Source organism: Myotis lucifugus, unplaced genomic scaffold (genome assembly GCF_000147115.1).
Source record: "Myotis lucifugus unplaced genomic scaffold, Myoluc2.0 scaffold_1, whole genome shotgun sequence".
NCBI lineage: Eukaryota > Metazoa > Chordata > Mammalia > Chiroptera > Vespertilionidae > Myotis > Myotis lucifugus.
The window spans coordinates 34,407,388-34,414,654 of NW_005871049.1; the positions used below are offsets into that span (position 1 = coordinate 34,407,388).

General features: G+C 50.8%; 1 long non-coding RNA gene across 1 annotated transcript in view; it reads left to right on the forward strand.

Moving 5' to 3' along the window:
• The first annotated feature begins 197 nt into the window (after window positions 1–197).
• The window catches only part of LOC102426439, a 9,065-nt gene continuing 1,995 nt past the window's right edge, over window positions 198–7,267 (forward strand). The window contains exons 1-3 of the long non-coding RNA XR_002829803.1: window positions 198–1,141; window positions 1,533–1,644; window positions 5,806–5,911. This is a non-coding gene — a long non-coding RNA (uncharacterized LOC102426439). The remainder of the gene's footprint in view (window positions 1,142–1,532; window positions 1,645–5,805; window positions 5,912–7,267) is intronic.

Sequence of the window (7,267 nt, forward strand, 5' to 3'; positions counted from 1 at the left end):
CCAAAACCCCGGGGCGCTCCGGGCAGGTCTCGAAACCCAAGAAGAGGGGTGTTGCAGGCCCGGGCCTCCGCCACTCCCACTTGACCGAACGAGTGCCGTCTTCAACAAGTCTGGGGCGACCGGCTCCCCATGGGGCGCCGGCGAACTGGTCCCGCACCGTGCGCCCTTAGCCGCGCCGCCGGCGTCAGCTCCCGCCTCGCTACACGGCCGCGCGCCCGCTCCTGCTTCCCGAGCTGCTGCGGAGACGCCGAATCTTCCGGTGCTCATGCAAAAGTGCCCGGGCTCCCGCGAGGCTGCTCCGCGGAGTCGCCGGGCTCGGCGCCCCGGCCGCGCTCCTGGCACCGACGTTAACTTGGAGTCCGGGGACGAGTCCGAGCCGCCGGTGGAGGAGCCGGCCCGGCTCTGCAGGGAGGCGGCGGGGTCGACTGCTCAGCGCGAAGCTACCTCCGTGCGACCCTCCCCTTCCCGCCCCTTCCCCTCCCCCCACCAGCCGGATCTGGGTTCTCGGGCGCTTATTGTTTTAATGAAATTTTGGACGGTGGTGGTTGTGGTCCTGAATGTGATTTTAGCTGCGAGTTACGTGTCCTCGCTCCTCTCGGGCTCCCTCGGAGGGTTTTCAGAGAGGTCTCAGTGCATCCATTTTCTCAGACCCTCTCCTTCTTTCGGGGGAAAGATCTGGGGCCCTGCGGTCGCCTTGGAGCGGGAAGGCCTTCGGCTCCGGCTCTCAGAGGGGCTGCGCGGTGGCCGAGGGAGCTCCCGGGTGGCGGCGGCGGCCGTTCCGGGCTGGACGCCGTAAGGGGAGTCAGCGGATTTTCCCGGCAGGATCTCCATGTACAGCTACATCTTTAGGGCCGCTCGGGTTAATATATGTCGTCAGAGGCTCCTCACGCCAATCCCGGGGCGGCGGGGGCGGCGCCTCGCGCTCTCCGCAATAAAACTTTTTGATGTTCTTCTTGCTAATTGCCGAGGTCCTCTTCCAGGATTGGCTGCCCCTTCATAACCATAAGATAATTAAAACGAGGGGGGGCAGGGTTAAAAAAACTTTTTTATCAGCCAGAGGTTAATGCAAGTGTTTAACAGATGCTTCATTATTAAAATATTTTTCCCCCCAACTCTCAAATATTGAAGAATCTCAGACCAGGTACAGTATCTCTCCGCTTTTTTCTTTTCTGCCTTTTTTTTTTTTTTTAAAGGTACGCAGATATCGCTTTTCGGAGTGTTTGGTGGTAGGTAATCGAGGCAAGGCATTCCGCAGGCCTACGGGTGCAGTTTTGTGCGGGTCGAGAGCAGAGGCGGCGGGCTGCGGGGGCCCCACAAAGGGGCGGCTGAGCCCAGGCGGACGCGGGGCGCGGCGGGGAAGGCTGGTGCGTGGACCTGGGCACGGGCTGGAGACTCCTGGCTGTGGTCCCTTCACTGACCCACCCACCTTCACCCGGGCGCGGGTCGTTTGGTGTGGCTCCTGCGATCGTGGCTGCTTTGGGAGATCCCAATGGAGACCCGCCGATTGTAAATCCTATCTCCATATTCTTCAGGGACGCCAGCCCCTCCGAAGACCTTGGGCGATTTCAAAGCGCAGGCACCTCGATTCCCCGAATTTGTGGTGTGGCGGGTCCCGGTGTTCCCCTGTTTTAACTAGCCTGTTTGGTAAGTAACTGAATCTTTTTTACAGCGTGTTCAGAGCTTATTTTCCAGTTTTTATGAACAAACATATAAATATATCTCTACATTCCTGCCTCTCCCATAAAAGCGGGCATCTGTGGAAGGCAGGTTTAGTTCTCGGAGGGGAACCATTAAACACCAGTTTAAGAGGCAGGCCAGAAGGACGGCTCGTGGATGTTTAGATTGCTGGCCTTGGTGATCTTGAACGCATTATAATGGAAAATGGATCTCCACTTGGACGTCGCCGGGGCACCCAGGCCAGGGCGCCCCTGTGGCGTGAGCGTCTCTGAGAAGGATCAGAAGGATCGCAGGAGGCTAGTCGGGTGAGGGGACGGTGGGACCGGATGGTGGCGGGAGCTGAAGTCATCCATCGGGCTTTGCCCAGAGCGGCCAGGGGAGGCTGATATAGATAGATGAGGGTGGTAGATGAGGATTCTGTTCGATGGAGTTCAGTTTGGGAAAGGATGTCAGCAGAAGCCATCAATTTGAGGGACCAGAGGGCAGAGTGTGCAGAAGAAGGAGCGGGACACGATGCTGGTCCTAACCAGGGTCGCCCAGGGGAGACCAATGACGACTCCGCCTGGGTCATCCACCATCCTTGGAGGCAGGCCGAAAAGTGGGTCCCCAGGACTCCGGGAGGACAATCCTCTCCTCGCCCTGCTGGGTGCGTTCTGTGGGGGTACATAATTCAGGGGTGGAAGGCATGGTCAGGGCAAATGGAGAGCAGGGTTGAGGGGTTGTCCAACTCCGTGGCTGCCAAGGATTTGAGGCCCAGAGCCCTGGGCAACAGCACTGAGAAATAAGTTTTAGGTTGGCTGCGGCAGGGCAGTAGGAGAGGGGAAGGAACTCAGGAGGGATGTAGGCTGGGAGTCCATGGGAGGCCCGTTCAGTTCCCTCCGTAGGTCAGTTTCCCTGGCGGCCTGGCCCTGGTCAGAACGTCTTAAGGCAGAGAACAGGGAGTGGAGAGCAGCTGAAGCCAGATTCATTGGTAAGTGCCAGGGTCTTGGGATTGGGCTGGGAACAAAATAGGGACCTAGAACTTAGAAGCTCCAACTTTGGTGGGTCTGCAATTTTGAACATAAGGAGAGTCCTTTTAAGACGTTGTTCTTCTAAGGAAGAATATAGGTAGTGTGGTCTGGGTTCTGTTTACATTTTCACCGGGAGGCAAACCCTGAATGTGTAAATATTGGTAGTTCAATCCCCTGACATTTGATACATTAAAAAAAAGTCTGTTTATAAAAACACATCTAGGCCTTGGGAGTATGTAGACAAAGTAAGATGGTTGCACCCTGGCCGGGAACAGATAAAATTCACGGAGAGTAGTTGGTAGTCTGCTTTCAGACCCAAAGGGAATTCGGGGAATTGAACGGAGGAGGAAGGGGCCCAGGAGAGGGCTGAGTTGGAGATTGGGATGCTGTGTCCATCAGAGGCCAGTGGCCTCCGTGGCGAAGGCTTCAGAACTGGCCTTGCCTTTCTCGTGATCTTTAATTGAAACAACACCAACAAAAAATGAGCGAGTCCCTGCATGGTCCCAGATAGCATGGCAAGTGATAAAAAAAAAAGACGGACAACATGGGACAGAAAAAAGTCGTAAAAGATGCTAATCTGAGCATCAGTTCTTACTGACAGTGTCATTATCAGTTAATTAATGTGGTCCAAGGGTCTAGGGCTTCATTTATCTCAGAAAGCCAAACCCAGAGGCCACAGCCTTAGAAAGGCAGCGGCTTGGAGGCAGGGGACAGATGGGTGAACTCTGCTGTCTTTAACTGTAGTTACTGCCTCAGAGAAGCCAGACTAGCTGAGCGCCACTCTGAATTCTCAATCAAAGGCAGCCACATTCCCCCCTCAGTGCTCTCTCTGGCTCATTTTGCTCCAGGTGCAGTGGGATGCTGGGTTAGCTTGCTGTTTTGGAAAGCTGTGAGGCAAAGATGCCATCTCGAGAGTTCGCCCCCAGTTTAGGTACCCTGTGCCTTCCAGAGGCGGCAGTGATGAAAGTGATGGTAGTGGCAGTGATGGAGGAGGAAAGTAGAGGGGAAAAAGGGAAGGAGGGTGTAATTCCAGGCTTAGATGTCAGCCCGGTGACCCCTCCCCAGGTCTGAACTAGTGTGGCCTCTGGGGCACCGCTCCCCCAAGGGCATATTTTCCGAGTACTCAGAGGGCCCCAGCTGCTGAGATGATGCTGGCTGGGGGGCAGCCCTAGGGTGGGTGCCCACAGGAGGAATCCTGGCAAGGGCATTACTTCCTACTTCTCCTTTTCCTAGGCTGGGAGGCTGCAACTTGTCTTTTATGGGGTCAGTTTGGAGACCCCTTCACAGGGGGGCCGCCCTGGTTTTGGGGGATGTTTGTGATTCCGTGTCCACGGTCTTTGTCGTAGCTGATGGTGTACTCACTGTGCTGCTCATGACATCTGCCTCCAACTAAACAGACAGAACTGGGTTCAAACATTTATTGTGCGCTCATGTCCCTGTCTCTCTCCCTTCACTCCCACCCCCTCCCCTGGAAAAGATTCAAAGAGCATGAGAGAGGCCGAGCACTCCCTTGCAAACATGTTGGTCTTGTGAGATACTTTAAAAATCAATCTGGTTTAAACGGAAAAAAAAAATTTTTTTTAAACCTCAGTGTGTTTTAGGGAAAATACAGGTCTTTTTGAGGTCTTTATGATTCCAAAGGCAAGGGCAGTTTGTATCTTGTGTTTTGCTCATGAGAACTCAAAATAAACTGGACCTGAAACGAACCAGGCCAAAGGGCCATAAACGCACATTTTATGTTTACGGGAATGATGGCTCAATTCCCTTCGTCGTTTTTCAAATCTCGTTTTACCTTATTTCCCCAACTAACATAGAAGTCACTGAGCATTCCCTTATGAATCTACAATGAGCTTATATCAGTGACCCCCAGGAACCCACCAAACCCAGAAGGTGGCACAAGAAGCAACGTGTTCTTGAAGATGTAACCCAGTCCCACCTGCTCCCAGGACCCTGCTCCCAGGACAGCCGGATGGCTCTGCATTCCTGTCTGGGATGGAGTCATCGTAGGTGCTAACCACTTAGTTTCAGAACCCTTAGGACATCCAGAACAAGACACATTGCCTGAGTGCCGGCAAGGGTTTCTCTCGAACTGGGGTTTTGTAGGCCTTCGCTTCCTTGTTTTCCTTTTCGGAAACAGTTGTCTACAGACCTGGCAAGTGACAGTGGCCCCAGCAATGAAGTGCCGCTTGCAGGACACATCGACAAAGCAGAATCAAATTCCATCGGACTTTTGTATCAGTTTCAGACATGAAGGGCGGGGGAAAGCTTCCCCTGGGCTCTTAGGAGGTTTTATTTCATCTGAGCATTTTCTTTTTTTGTGTTTTGGGGTGGGGGCAGGGTATTTGAAGAGTGAGCCCTGTTCTCCCCTTTTCCCCATCCAGAGCGGTTCTGTGGAGATGGGGGCGGGGAGGGGCTGATCCAGCCGCAGTGATGACTGTGCAGGGGCTGATTGCTTATGAGTCCTTCAGTCCAATGATGATCAAGAAACATCCCAGTCAGTGGACACAATTGGGACTTGCCTGTTGCCTGTATATCTTCCCTTCCCCCTTTCTTGCCCCCCCTTCACTTGGTCCCTCTTCTCCCCTGTCTCCTTCCCTCCCTTCTAATTTGCCCACTAGCAAAGTTTGGGCTGACAAGGTTTTTGATGTTCCTGACTGGTTCATCCTAACTCCTCTAAGAACCCCCCCCCCCGTGTTTTTTTTTAAATTGAGATATAACTGACATTCAACATTGTTGTAAGTTTAAGGCATACAACATGTATGCAAAATATTAATATCCAAGATGACTGGCATTGGGAATTTCCATTTCCTCCAAATAATCAATGACTAGCTCTCCATGCTAGCTGGAAGATAGTCTGAGGGGTTTGCACTGATAAGAACGAGGTACTTTGTTAGGTATCCAGGTCTGTAAAGCTAAAATACTTATTCAGACTAAAGGGGACAAAAGATAGTGTACCTGAAAGGGCCTCACAAGAGGCAGCATCCATGGGAGGTGTTATTAATGTTATTACAGGGGTCCTAAGAGGTCCTGTAAATCTGATCTTGGCTACTTTGCAGTAAAATATAGTTTACACCCCACAGGATTTATGTTAACTACTCATCCACATTCTTGTTTCAAGCAAATTGTGTACATGCCAGCAATATTTTCTTCCAAGCCGGGAGGAAATCATTCAACATTCAGAGGAGGAAGTAATTGCAAGTTTGCACCCATGCTCTGTGGAAACAGTAAGTAATTAACTTCAACTAGTCCTAAATACAGTCTGGGGTGCAGAATAAAGTACAAAAGCAAACAGCAACTTAAAACGCGGGGCTTTGGACAAACCATTTATGTGGCTGAAGGGTCTGTTTGTGACTTGCGGGCCAGGCCATGCCCACTTCTAACGGCAGTATTGCTCGCATTCCTGGAAGTCCTGTTCTGAAACCTCCTTTGCAAACTCACATAGAGGGATTTCTTTTGCCCTGGCAGTTCCTTCCAAACCTTTTCTCCTTTCTTCTAGGCAAGGGCCTTTGCGTCTAGTCGAGGGACGCGAGCCAGGATGGTTAGGTTTCAGGTTAACAAAAAGAAACACTTTTATTGTCAATATTAATGGCAAACCTCGATCTTTACAAGGCTTGGGTTTAGCAGCGTGAGCAGATCAAAAGCAGCTTGGCTTGATTTCTCAATATTCTCTGGAGCTTAGACAATTAACTGCAATTTTGCTCCAAACGAAACAACACACAAAAGTTAGTTACAGAGATGGGACAGCTAGTCTTTCAGCAGAGATTTTTACCTGTGCACACCATGGCAGGATCTAATAAATTTGCCCACTGAACCTGAGTTGAGTTTTGAAGGAAACCTCCTTAAAGTGTGTGAGCCGAGTGTCTTCATTTGCAATGTCAGGAGCCCGTTTCAGTGTGTGCATTCCACACTCGCCTTTCTGGCCGGGTGAGGATCCGGCAGACTGAGGTCTCCCTGGTAATTTGGGTACACCGAGTCTCCAGTTAATGATAGATAATCAGCTCTGGGTCATTCGGTCATTCTCTTATTACAAACCCCTCCTGCTCTCTCTGATCTCCTTTCAAACTAAATTTCACACAAATAAAGCAAGACAGGGACAAGTTCTTGAGAGAGAGAGAGAGAGAGAGAGAGAGAGAGAGAGAGAGAGAGAAGAGAGAGAAGTATTAGAAACTCCTGATACAGAACTCTAAACAAGGAAAGGCAAACTAAAAGAGGATAGGAAAGGACATCTTATCAAAATGAACATGTTGTGTACAAAACATGAAAAGGAAAGGCTCTGGTTTTTGTTCAAGTGACAGAAAATTAAAATAAAAATAATTGCAGGCAGAAAAGTTATAAACAGAGAAGGCAGGATGCTTGCGGGAAATGCGCAGCACTGGGAGGCTAATTTGTTGTTACAGATTATATATCTGCCCCGTGATTGGAGAGGGGCGACTTTGTTCCATTTTCCAGCAGAGAATGGTTTCCTTTGAATACTTGTGTGAATGCCCACTTACGTTAACACAGGCCAAATCTCGAGGAACAAAACGCGGAATTGCATTCTGCTTGCAAAGCATTCTACTTCAAAGAAGAAAAGCAGAATT